General features: G+C 47.0%; 1 protein-coding gene across 4 annotated transcripts in view; it reads left to right on the top strand.

The window, feature by feature from the left end:
• The window catches only part of BCAS3 (BCAS3 microtubule associated cell migration factor), a 633,266-nt gene that overhangs the window by 561,892 nt on the left and 58,287 nt on the right, over nt 1-13,087 (top strand). The gene's annotated exons all lie outside the window — the stretch shown is intronic.

The following is a 13,087-nucleotide window of genomic DNA, read 5'->3' as shown; positions in this document are numbered from 1 at the left end:
GGAGAGAGAGGAGAAGAGAAGCAGATGGTCGCTTCTCATGTGTGCCCTGGCAGAGGATTGAACCTGAGATGTCCACACGCCAGGCCAACACTCTGTCCACTGAGCAAACCGGCCAGGGCTTGTTGCCAGACTTTTAAGAAGCCTTTGCTCCCTGTCTTCCTGCCACCAGCTCAGGACAAAGCCAATGGGCCAGAGAGAGAGGGGATTCTTCTCCAGAGCCCACCCAGGGTTGCCATATATAACAGGATGTCATAAAACAGTGTAAAGGCGACAATGCCTACGTAATAGGTCGTATGCTTTTATTAATTCAGCAAAAAGCCTTTCTCAAACACCTGTTTATTTGTGGGTCTGTGCTGAGAGTTAAGCCTTATGAAGTAGACAGTTCCTGGTGTTCTGTCTGTGGACCAGGGAGGTACCACTCCTGGCATCGTGGAGTGATGGGGACCTTAGGAATGGCCCTGTGCAGACATCTGGGCTGGCAGAGTAGTGGCCGCATTAGGGGTCGTTGGCAGTGGGGCCTCGATTGCACAGTGGGAATCCAGCCAGACTCTTGGGTGGGGCCTGGGAGTAGTGATTGACAGGGTCTTGTTCCCTGACAACCAAAACTAATCAAGGCAGGAATCAATGCACAACTTGGTGGACTTGTCCTTGGGGATAAGACACAAGCCAGGATATTAGAATAGAGGCACAGTAGGGGAACCAGCCAGGTGGTCTGCCCTGGACAGGGGGGCTTGATGCTGACTCTCCTCCCTGCCACTCACCCGAGGTCAAACTTGGAAGAAAAACCTAGGTGAGGTCTGTGGGTGGGGATGAGCCAGGAGGAGCATGCCAGCTTGCTCTGAGACCGGAATGCCCTAACTGAGCCGGCTCTGCAGGCCTGACATGTCAAACCAAGTGGCCAAGGGACAGCAAAGGCCGTCTGTGCACTGCAGGCACCCCAGGATGTGCAGGAAGCTGCCAGAGCTCGGCCCTGCCCCTCTGTTCCTCTCTTTCCACAGTCATACTGGGGATCGGGCCCCTGGCTGGAAGGGACTAGAACCTGCTGAAAAATGCCAAGGATAATTTCCCTGCTGGTGGAATCAGTCCTTTGTTTAAGAAAATGGCAGTGGCCAGATGTTAGCAAAGTTTCTGCAGGTGAATTCTGCCTCTTTGTTTGAAGCAGGAGTTGAGTTCAGAATTGACTGACTTTTCTAAACTGGAACCTCCCTGCTCAGGCTTCAGGGTGTGCAATGTCTTATCCCCCCCGCTCCTCGGTGGCATCTGGGCAGCAGCCATCTCCTCTCTTCCTGTCCTGTTGTAGCAAACTAGAGTCTTTCTTGAACTCCCCCCTCCCAGGGGCAGCACCAGCTCCCTTTCCTCTTGTCCTCAGCAGCCACCCCCCGCCCCTCGCCGCTGAATGGCGGATGCGGCCATATCTCAGTGTCCTGTGGCATTAACGAGGGATGGACAGCTTAATAACACATTGAACCGCAAACAGACGAAAGGTTACTTCCCATATTTCTCCCCACCCTGCGGCGAAGCAGCAGCCTGGGTGGGGTTTCTGAAGACCATGCCTGCTCTGAGGACGTGGGCTATTTCCAGCCAGAATGTCCACCTGCAGCTTTCTGCTAGCGTTAGCAGTTTCAGCTCCCATATTAGAGTCCAGCTGGAGTGCCTTTGATGTTGGTCCCATAATGTTAAATGTTAACTATAGTTTCTGTTGGCCCTCGCGGGGGAGTGCATTCCTTCTGCTGGTATGATAATAGCCACAGTTATGTTGGCTGTGTTCTAGCTGACCACCTCAGCAATTGCTCTCTCCTGTAGTGCCGTGGAAAGAGCTGTGTACCACCTATCACGGAACTTGGGTTTGGACCTAGTTCTGCAGGAAGCCATGTGACCTTGAGCAAGTCCGTTCTCTTCTCTGATCCTCATTTTCCTGCTCTGTGAAATGATGAGGAAGGGCTAGTAGATCGCTCAAGCCCTTCCACCTCTATGTCTGAAATTCCAGGATTTGAAGAATGCAGTTACCCTCAACTCTCTCCCCTGCCTCAGGCCTACTTCCCTGCCCCACAGTTCCTTCCCATGTGCGTACCCCCGTCGTTAGCCGTGATCCGGGAACACTAGTAGTATGTGAGAACCCAGGGTCATGCTGACCATTTGAACTTGAACTCCACCGAAAGCTTTTTATTCTAATAAAAAGGCACCATATTGGCGGCATGACACCCCCTACATCAAACTCTATCATATTAAGGAAACCTTAGAATTCAGATCTGCAGTCGGGCCTAATAATTTACAATTCTGCTGGGATTAGTATAAGGAATAATTATATCTATTTATTTATTCCACTGTCAGAATGTTGACGCTAGGTTTTCATATTGTCTCTGTCACTAAAGATTATAATTAAATAACATGTCAAATGTATTGATCATATTCTTATAAATTTGCCTGTTACAGTGTGGAGGCCTTTTGTTGTTACAGTATATCACAAGATTAAATTCAAAAGTTTGCCAGGCCATCTAGGTCTGTTTAAGAGACCTTTTGTTTTTCCTTCTTAATAAACCACAAATTTCTGATGGCTTGTCATTTTGATGTTGACAAAATTACTTCTCTTTCCTCTCTAGTTCAGTACTGTATCTCTTTTAGCCTTCAATCAGACAAAATAGCTGTAATTCCATTACAACAAAAAGTAGTCTATATCTTTAAAGGTAGATTTTAAATGATTCTTTCTTTCTTTCTCTGTTTCTTTCTTTTTTTTTTAAGTGAGAGGAGGGGAGGTAGAGAGACAGACTCCCGCATGTGCCCCATCCAGGATCCACCTGGCAACCCTTGTCTGGGGCCAATGATCAGGCCAGTCAAGCTATCCTCAGCACCTGAGGCTGATGCTCAGACCAACTGAGCTATACTCAGTGCCTGAGGCCAACACTTGGACCAGTCGAGCCACTAGCTGTGAGAGGGGAAAAGGGAGAGAAAGGGGAGAGGACAGGGAAGAGAAGTAGATGGTTGCTTCTCTTGTGGGCCCTGACCTGGAATCGCGCCAGGAATGTCCATACACTGGGCCAGTGCTCTGTTTACTGAGCCAACTGCCAGGGCCTAGATGTTTTGGGTTTTTTTTCTTCATGAACTCAGTTTTCAGAGAACAGTCTATTTTTCCTATGCATTTATTATGAGAAATTTTCCCAACGAAAAAAGTATATCTTTACAATTTTTCTACTTCTTTTTCTTCCAATAACGAAATAACAAATAAGTATACATTTATTAGTCAACTACTATATTTTTCAGAGTACTAAAAATAAGAAAGACCCAGAGCAGCTGAGGAGGTAAGTTATAATAAGATGATAAATAGGCAAGATAGGAATTAAGAGAAGAGAGAGATTACTGGGTTAGCGTATGAGAAGAGGTATGGGAGCAAAGTGCGTGCAGACCTGTCCAAGAGTACAGGGGGCCCAGGACAGCAGTGTGGGACCAGGAATGAGAGACAGGCGGGAGACAGCTGAGATACGCAGGACACACCCAGTATCGCGGCTGTTCACTCTCCCGAATCATTCCAAAATGCTCTTTATGCTTTTGTTATACAAAAGCTATCCATTTCTTTTTTTTTTAAATCAAGGCCCTAGATGTTTTCCAAAAGAAGGGAAAACCTAGGTATCTTCTATGTGCTAGGCCAGGATAAAATATTAGCCACTTTTTTACATATATACTTTGCCTTATAGACCTAGAGAAATTATTGGCAAATGAAAATTAAAAGTGCATATAACATGTTTATGATATCTGCCCAGGGAAATTTCAGACATAGGGAACTGAAAAGGGGAATAAATTGAGAAAACAAGATTGTGCCCAATAACTGATATTTACTGATCTCTCATTATATGCTGACATTCTAGAGCAGTGGTTCTCAACCTGTGGGTTGCGACCCCGGCGGAGGTCGAACGACCAAAACACGGGGGTCGCCTAAAGCCATTGGAAAATTTTTTTAAATGTATAATAAATATGTATTTTCCGATGGCTTTAGGTGACCCCCGTGTTTTGGTCGTTGGACCCCCGCCGGGGTCACGACCCACAGGTTGAGAACCGCTGTTCTAGTCTTCTACAGTTTGCCTCTTGTAGTCTTTATATTAAGAACACAATATTTTTCCATTGTTAAAGCATGCTGTGATGTAGGCAGGGATTTTTACTATTAGTTTATTTTACAGATTTTTTTTTTAAAGCAGCAAGGAGAATGTAAGGTTTTTCCCTATCGTACAATTAGTAAGTAGTGAAACAGAGTGTAGAGCTCCTGTCTTCTGAATCCTTAATCTAGTGTCTTCTGGCTTCCTATCCTTTTTTCTAGTGAGCTTCACCAACATAATTAAAATGTGGTATCTCCAATTTCTATTTTTTGCTCATTTGTTTAAAGTAGGCTGTCAGTTTCCTTCTAGCATCCAGTCCTCTGGGTAGATGTGGCTTGAAATTAAATGGACACACTTCCCTAACCCAAGGAAGGCCGGAGCAGAAGATAAATAGGTGAGAGATGCCGGTTATGTCTGACTGACTCCCACACTGCCTCCCCACCCTCATCTCCCTGTAGCCATCTATCCTCTGGCTTCTTGGGAAGCTCAGGACCGTTTTAAAAGAGCTTGGTTGTGCGCCTTGGGCCAGGAAGAAATGTATGAGCAAAAGCAGTGATGGTGAGCGGCTGATGACCCTCCGGGAAGAGGCCGTTTGGCCTAGGGTGGTAGGAGGTGTTGACCAGGCAGCCCGTTCCTCCAGGAGCCATGTGGATAGCCCTGTAGGCACTAGGCTTCCTGTGCTTTCAGGGACCCTTGCTCTGCTGAGTGTCACTTAGATTGTCATTTGGGCGCTGTCATCAGGAATTCTTCACACTGAAGCAAGCCCTAGGAAGGAGGACCAGCACACTGTCCTTGTGGCTGCTCTAGTCTAGACGATGAGAATCAGCCTAGCCGAGCGTTCTCCATTGCGGCCCGGGGGCTACGGAGCCTAGCAGGTGGAGCCCTGGGGGACTGAATTTCAGGCCTTTCCACCCGTATAACCATGGGCATGCTGTGTGATATCTCCGCTGGTCACCTTAGTTTCTCCATCAGTAAAATGCGGATAACAACACCGAATCTCACTTATTTCCTCAGGTTCTTATTATGAGGCAAGAATGAGCTCATGTGTGAAGACACTTGGCTCATTCTGCAGCCCACTCCAGTGTGAGGGGCCGCCTCTGAGGGAAGGTGCTAGTCTCTGGAAGATTGTGTTTTAGGGGAGCTGCCAAACTGAGTAGTTTTTAAGCACGGAAAGAATTCTTTTCTCTCATCACTCTCGGTGAGGACCAGTCCCGCTCACCAAGGTTACGCCCATCCAAACCTTCCGCCGCCCTCTCGGGAGCGAGGCCCCAGCGCAGCCCCAGCTCAGCCCCAGCTCAGCCGCAGCGCAGCCCCAGCTCAGCCCCAGTGCAGCCCCAGTGCAGCCCCAGCGCAGCCGAAGCACAGCCCCAGCGCAGCCCCAGTTGGGCTGAGGCCTTTCTTCAGGCCTGAGGCTGGCAGCAGCATGGCCTCGCTGGGCCTCCTACTCTTCTTTCCTTTTCCCCCCTCTCCCCGGCCTTCACTTCATTGCAAACAAGTGAGTTGTGTTGGTTAGTTTTTTAATGAGGTTTTTCCAGCCTCTTGTTTTTTTGTCCTTGACCATAAAGAACTCCCAGTTACTTGAAGCTGAAAATAAAATTTGGCTAGAAGTTGAGAATATAGTCTCAGTATTGGTGTTATTTTTAAGTCTCTCTTTAAAAGAGAAAAAAAAAAAGGAGTCTCTGGGAGAAAGGGGGGATTTGTCATGGGATGAATATCTGTTTGAGTCCCCGAGAGTAAGGACTTTGCATCTTTTCCTGAAAACAAGGCGCCTGCCTTCTTTTCAGGGAGCGTTGTGGCTATTTCGATGCCTTTTGAAAGCACCACAATTAATTTGATTGAGCTGCTAAGCAGTTGGCTTTAAAAAAAAAAAAAAGGAAAAAAAAGGATAATGGTCACATGGATTTAGTATCACATGGGGAAATTTGCTGGAACCCAGCAGTCTTTCAGACAGCTGATGACCACGGGCCAGATTGTTCACTTCACAAAAGGGAGTCTTTTAAAGATGAGAAGACTTTTGTCTAGAGCTCAAACTTCCCCAGGGGAAGGACTCATTTATAACCCATTCTGATTCTTTTTTCCTCTTAAACCTCACTGGTTGGTTATGAATACATGTGGTGCACTCAGCTACCGCACGGGCCCAAGGGCATCCTCGCCCCGGCTTCCAGCCCCAGCTCTGGCACCCCAGAAAGCTCTATAGTCACAGGAGTGGCGTTGGGGTTTCTACTCTAGAAAATAAAGATATAAAAATGATAAAAGTGAATCCTTTATACCTTGGAAAATTTGTTTGTCAAAGTGATTTAAGAAATATCTTAGATATTCTCAAAATTATGAACTTAAGGGTGTTCAGGGGAGGTGATTTGAGGAAGGAATTGGTAACCAGTTCCTTCCTCCATATGGCATCTCAGTCAAAAAGTGGGTCTGTTTCCCGCGTAGGCCCCACTTCCTTCAGAGACCATTCATCACCTGGTGCAGAATCCCCAGGAAGCAGGCGGCCGTCTGCTGTGCTCCGCTGCTTGTAAGCTATCCAGCAGAAGCCGGCAGCCCTCGCTTCTCCTCAGGCCCCTTGGGCCCTGTGTGGGTTAGCTGGTTCTTTATTTTTCCTCTCTCCCAGACTACCTTTTCCATTGTCGTTTGTACACGCTTCCTGGAGAAAAATGACAACTTGTCGTCAAAGCTTGGGTAAGAGACAAGATGAGAAGTGTTAGTGGCTGAGGAGTTTGGGGCCTTTCATCATGCTCACCCTCGCTTCCAGCGGGGACCCTAGTACTTGCTCAGCAGGGTCTCCTTCCTGTGTCGCAGGGCACTCATGGAAGTCTCAGCTGCAGCACCTAGCACATAGGCCGCTCTGGCACTCTGCTCCCATCAGCCTGAGGACTCCTTCCTGTAGCTCTGTATCCCCAGTGCCTGACATGTGCTGTGCACTCCATAAGTGTTTCCATGAATGAATGCATGCATGAATGAATGAATTAGAGATGGCAATGACCTGGAATACTTATACCCAATCTTCTTCTTTGTACACATTGATAAAAGGGAAGCCCACAGCTGCTACTGTGACTTGATCATGCAGAGAAAACGGAAACTGGGATTAAATGGATATATTTATAATAAATGTATCTATTTATATATGCCTTTATAGATTACATTATATATGATCTGTACAAATAGTCTCAGCTCTAGTGTATCCTGACTCTAGTGTATGGACAGGACATATATCCTGACTCAGAGTTGGCTGTGTGTTAAGTGCACTGAACTAGCCCAGGAAGAAGGTAGCACCGAACAGTAAGGTAGGCGTCGGACTTCAGACCTCGCCAGGGACAGCTTGTATGTGACCTCAGCTAAGTTACCTCCTCTCCTTCAACTCATTTGCCTAGTTTATAAAATAAGGGTGTGATGAACTCTAACGTCTCTCCTTGGTCAAAAGTCTGATGTTCTAAGAATTTAATGAATTTTTAGAATAGTCTGAGCTTCTTGATGAGAATAAAAAAAAGGACATAAAAAAGAAGGTAGAGAGTTCCTGCAAAAGAGGTTTTTTTGTTAAAAATTCTTACCCTGAAGCCCACCTCCACTAGGGTTCCATCCGGAGCACGTTGTGCTCTTTAGAGGATGCCCTCCCCCTTCCCCCCACCAGCTGAGTGTCTGTGGGAGGCTTGGGATGTTTGTGTCTCCGAGACCACAGCACAAACCACAAGTGGCACAGTCACATTTAGGGAGCAGCAGAGCCCTGGTCTCTGTGCCAAGCGGGGTCTCTGTGTCAGACCACGAGCAGGAACTTCGCCCTCTGGACAGCACCCTGACTGGTCGTGGCTGTGGGGGCTGACACTGCCTCCACGCTGTCCCACACGTTCTCGAGCAGCCTCACTCTGCACAGCTGTAGGTCCCACTGAGGTGGGGAGGGTGACCCTCCGTCTCAGGGTGTTGGGCACTGACCAGAAGGCGGTGACGGGTCCTGGGAAGTTCCTCTCTGAGGCTTTGCTGAGCAGCGGAGTTACACACCATCCATTCTTGGTCAGTGGCAGGCACATTTCACACTGAATTCCACCCTGTGGGGCTGTGTCTAATTGGACAAATTTGAACAGCAGGCAGCATGGCCAGTGTAGCAAAGAACATTGATATATGGCCCAAGCAAGGGACTAAAATCTTAAAGTGACAGGGGTTCTTTTTCAAAAACTGACTGGCTGGATTCCAGGAGTAACAGGCCTGACTAGCAAGAGAAGGATGGGCCAACTCTACAAAGCAGGGGCTCTTTTAAGGAGGTGTTTTTGAAAAGAGTGTCTCCATTTCTGCTGGTTTCTGTGGCAAGATAAACAGCTGAGGGTGGTCCCTAGGGACTGTCATCTGGGAACCAGTCGTGCTGAATGCTTCTCCCACCGAAAAAACCCCTCACAATATCTGATTAAACCTGGCTAAAATATTCAGCAAGGAAACATTGACAGAAAAAAAAAATTAAAAATTGTGTTGTCATATATTACTGAACACCCACCATTCATTAGGTCAACATCCATCATATGTCTATTAAATGCTACTACGTATACTACTAAATGCACTATGCTTAGACAAAATGGAGCTTGTGAAGTCTATAGTCTAGGGAAAGAAAAAGACATTAATCAAGTAATCTCACAAATAAACACAATTACAAATTGTGTGAAGTGTTATGAAGGAAAAACTCCATGCACTATGAGAGCATCTGAAAGGAGTGTTTGGGGAGTTTCCCTGAGGAAGTCACATTTAAGCTAAGCTCAAAGGGGTGAGCTAAGTCAGCAAAAGGGGCAGGGACACTGGAGACAAGGGGAATAGTCAAGGTGAAAGAAGGCTTGTGTGGCTGGAGTTCAGTGCCCAGAGAAATAGCGTGGGGTGAGGCTGCGGGCCCTTGCTGCTTGTGTGAATGATTTGAGTCTTATCCTAAAAGCAATGGGAAGCATGTGTTTCAGCAGAGAGTGATATGAGCGTATTTGAATTTTGAACAGATCACTCTGGAAGATAGACTGTTACAGAAGTCCAGTAGGGGATGGTGGACTGGGTGAGGCTGGTGTGAATAACAAACCAAAGTGGACAGATACAAGTGATATCTAGGAGGTATTGAATATAATCAGTATGGAATCAGTAGGGGTGAGTCTGAGACGAGGTGATGTTCAGTGTGGTCCCCAGTTTTCTGACTTATTTTACTCTTTCTGCCTCATTCTCTGGGAGTTGCCAGTCATGTGGAGGAGACGTGGGCACGTTGAGTTTCCATGGAGATGTCAAGATGTTGACTCCACGTCTAGGGAGCTGAATCTGTGGATCTTCAGCACAGAAGAGATGATTGGGCTAGGTGTTTCCTTGGAGAAGGATGGGGAGAGAAGGATGGGAGATGATAAAAAGATGGAATAGACATCTCTCTTCCTTTAGACATCCCCAAAATCTGTTTGGAGAAGTAATAGGACTATAGTCAAGAAGATCATTTACAAATTAACTTAATAAATGTAAATGTTTGTGACTTTGAAGATGTGTGATGAGACTGGACTGAGAGGTAGATGGCAGCTAAGTAATTGTGTAGTATGTAGTGAGGAGGGAGTGGAGCAGGTAGAAAATGGGGCAGAACTGACCGAAGGACTCTTGCAGCGGTGGTGATCTGCTTACAGCAGATTGGCCGTAGGCATTGGCTTTATTTAAAGTAGGTTCAGCCTGACCAGATGGTGGTACAGTGGATAGTTGACCTGGGATGCTGAGGACCTAGGTTTGAAACCCCAAAGTTGCCAGCTTGAGCTCAGGCTCATCTGGCTTGAGCACGGGGTTGCCAGCTTAAGTGTGGGATCATAGACATGACCCCATGGTTGCTGGCTTGAGCCCAGAGATTGCTTGCTGACTTGAAGCCCAAGGTCACTGGCTTGAAGCTCAGGATCACTGGCTTGCACAAAGGGTCACTGGCTCAGCTGGAGCCCCCCAATCAAGACATGTATGAGAAAGCAATCAATGAACAATGAAGGTGCCACAACCACAAGCTCATGCTTCTCATCTCTCTCCCTTCCTGTCTTTCTGTCCCTGTCTGTCTGTCTCTGTCTTGCAAAAATAAAGTAGGTTCAGACATGGTCAGTGTAGTATAAATTGGTACACCCTTTTTGGAAGACAGTTTAGTAATAACCAATATATTTTAACAGTTCATTCTTTTTAACCTAGCAATTTATCTTCTAGGAATATATATCCTATAAAAATTTAGGTAAAAGTACTAAGGTATAGGGAACAGCACTATTGTAATAGGAAAGAAAAAAATAGTAACAAGGGTCAACCAGTAGAAGAGTGTGTAACAGTAAACTTTGGTATGTACATATCATGGAATAGCATGTACGTATTTAAAAGAACATTTTTAGGTTTTAAAACAGTTGAAAAGCTATGTGTATAATATGATTCTGTAGGGGGAAAGGTACTATCATTAGCACGACTCAGTTAATAGTGGGTAATGAGGAAGGAAAAAAAACAACCAGGGAACTTGTCACTCTTACGTGGTTTTACATAGTTAAAATATTTTGAAAACATATATTACTTTTTTTAAGACTTTACTAGCTTGACCAGACAGTGGCACATTGGATGGAAGTGTCAGTCTGGGACGCAGAAGACTTGACTTATTCATTTTAGAGAGGAGAGAGAGAGATAAGGGGAGAGAAGCAGGAAGCATCAGCTCCCATATGTGCCTTGACCAGGCAAGGTTAGGGTTTCAAACTGCCAACCTCAGCGTCCCAGGTCGATGCTTTATCCACTGTACCACCACAGGTCAGGCCATATATTACTTTTCTAATCAGAACTAACAGTAAAGACTTTTAAAAAAGACAACCCAAGGGGGCAGGAGTAGCTACTGGTCGTGGACTAGCCCCTCTGGCTGATGGTACAGAGGAGGAAAAGGGCCCCCACTCCTACTTCCGTCCAGGCCTCCTCCTCGATGCTTACCTGTGTGACTCCGCCGCGCTTGCCGGTGGGTCCTGCAAGGCCGCGCTCAAAGGCCAACCCTTCCAGGAGCAATTCCTCATTATCGAAATCGCAGTGTTGGTTTACTGAGCATGTACTTATATTAGGCACTGTTAGACACTAGAGATATAAAAGTGAATCAGATAGGGCCTCCACCCTAAAGAGCTGACTGCTGAGTGGGAGAAATCACTGACTAAACAAGCGACTGCAGGACAGAATTTAGTCTAGATGCCCTGAAGTCTCTTCCAACTTGAAAAGCCTTCATTTCAATGAAGAAGGTCTGAAATTTCTGGCTTCTTTTCACAGGTTGGGAGGAAGGCTCCCTGAGCAGTTTCCTACTTTCCCAGGTATTTACTCCTGAGTTGGCCTGGGCGCCCAAATGCAGGCCTTAGTTCACTGGGCAGCCGGCTGCTCCCTTGCGTGGAAGTTTTATGGAGGAGGCAGACACGTGAATCCGTGGCCAGTTGCCTGGGTTGATGACCTGATAGCTTCTCAGACCTCAGCCCCTGAGAGAGTCCTTCACCCTGCCTGCTCATCCCGCAGTAACACCCACCCGTGGGCACACAGGGACTCCTAAAATGCCCAGAGGACGCTCAGGAGGAGCAGTGCAATCCCAGCACTCTCCCTTTGCTGATGGCATGAGGGCAAATTCCTTTCCCTCTCTGGGCCTCAGTTTCCTCATTTGCAAAATCGCCAGATGGTGTTGAGTGGCCACTGCTACCTTTGACAGCCTACAATCATGGTGAAACAATTCTGCCATCTCCCTGATGGCTCAGGTGAAGCCACCTTTCTCTCTTGGTTAGGAGGGTGCTCTGTTGTCCCGTTCTGTCGGGAGTATTGACCACAGGCGCCAGGCACCTAGTAGGTGTTCAACACATACTTGTTTTTGACGACCTACTGCAGGTGCTGGATGTAGTGGAAGCTTGTAAGACTTTGTCCTGCCTTCCAGGAACTTACAACATTTTCTGAAAGGCAAGAGAAATATTGGTGAAACAGTAGCAAACCCCCCCCCCAACACACACACACACACACACACACACACACACCCTCAGTACAGAGGGATAGAGCGATGGAGGTGGTGGAGGCTGGGAGTGAGAAGGAGCTTCTTTGGCTAGTCAGTGTCCAAAGGTCCCTGCTAATCTTAAGAAAACTTGCCCTTTTATAAGGCACGTGGGGAACCCCCTGGCTTGTTTCACTTCAGGAAATCCTACTCTCTGACTCTGTTTCTGACAGGGTACGAACACCAGAGCTTCTGAAATTTCCTCAAGAGTGGGGGAGGGATGCCTGACCTGTGGTGGTGCAGTGGAGAAGATGTCAACCTGGAATGCTGAGGTTTCTGGTTCGAATCCCTGGGCTTGCCCTGTCAAGGCACACACGAGAAGCAACTATGAGTTGATGTTTTTTCCCTTTCCCTCCCCCTCACCTTTCTCTCTCTCTCTCTCTCTCTCTCTCTCTCTCTCTGAAATGAGTAAATAAAAACAACAACAAAATTTTTTTGAAGAGTTTGCTAGGAGTGGGGGAGGGTTGGGAAGTAGCCAGGGTTCCTTTCCCTGGATTTGAGAATACCCTTACCACCTACCTTGGCAGAAAGAGAAGATCCAAATAAATATAACCCTAGCCTGACCAGGCGGTGGCACAGTGGATAGAGCATTGGACTGGGACTTGGAGGACCCAAGTTTGAGACCCCAAGAGTGCAGGCTCATCCGGCTTGAGCACGCAGGGTCTCAGGCTTGAGCGTGGGATCATAGACATGACCCCATGGTCGCTGGCTTGAGCCCAAAGGTCATTGGCTTGAAGTCCAAGGTTGCTGGCTAGAGCCCAAGGTCACTGGCTTGAACAAGGGGTTACTCGGTCTGCTGTAGCCCCCAGGTCAAGACACATATGAGAAAGCAGTCAATGAACAAGCTGCAATGAAGAATTGATGCTTCTCATCTCTCTCCCTGTATGTCTGTCCCTATCTGTCCCTCTCTCTGATTCTTTCACTGTCTGTGAAGGGGGAAAATAAATATGTATGTATCTCCCTTATATCCTGTTCCTGGGGTAAAAGAAAGTGAAAGAGGAATTCT

The sequence above is a fragment of the Saccopteryx bilineata genome, chromosome 2 (genome assembly GCF_036850765.1).
Source record: "Saccopteryx bilineata isolate mSacBil1 chromosome 2, mSacBil1_pri_phased_curated, whole genome shotgun sequence".
In the NCBI taxonomy this organism is placed as follows: domain Eukaryota; kingdom Metazoa; phylum Chordata; class Mammalia; order Chiroptera; family Emballonuridae; genus Saccopteryx; species Saccopteryx bilineata.
Note: the sequence above shows the minus strand (reverse complement) of the source record. Positions and strands in the feature narration are given on the sequence as shown.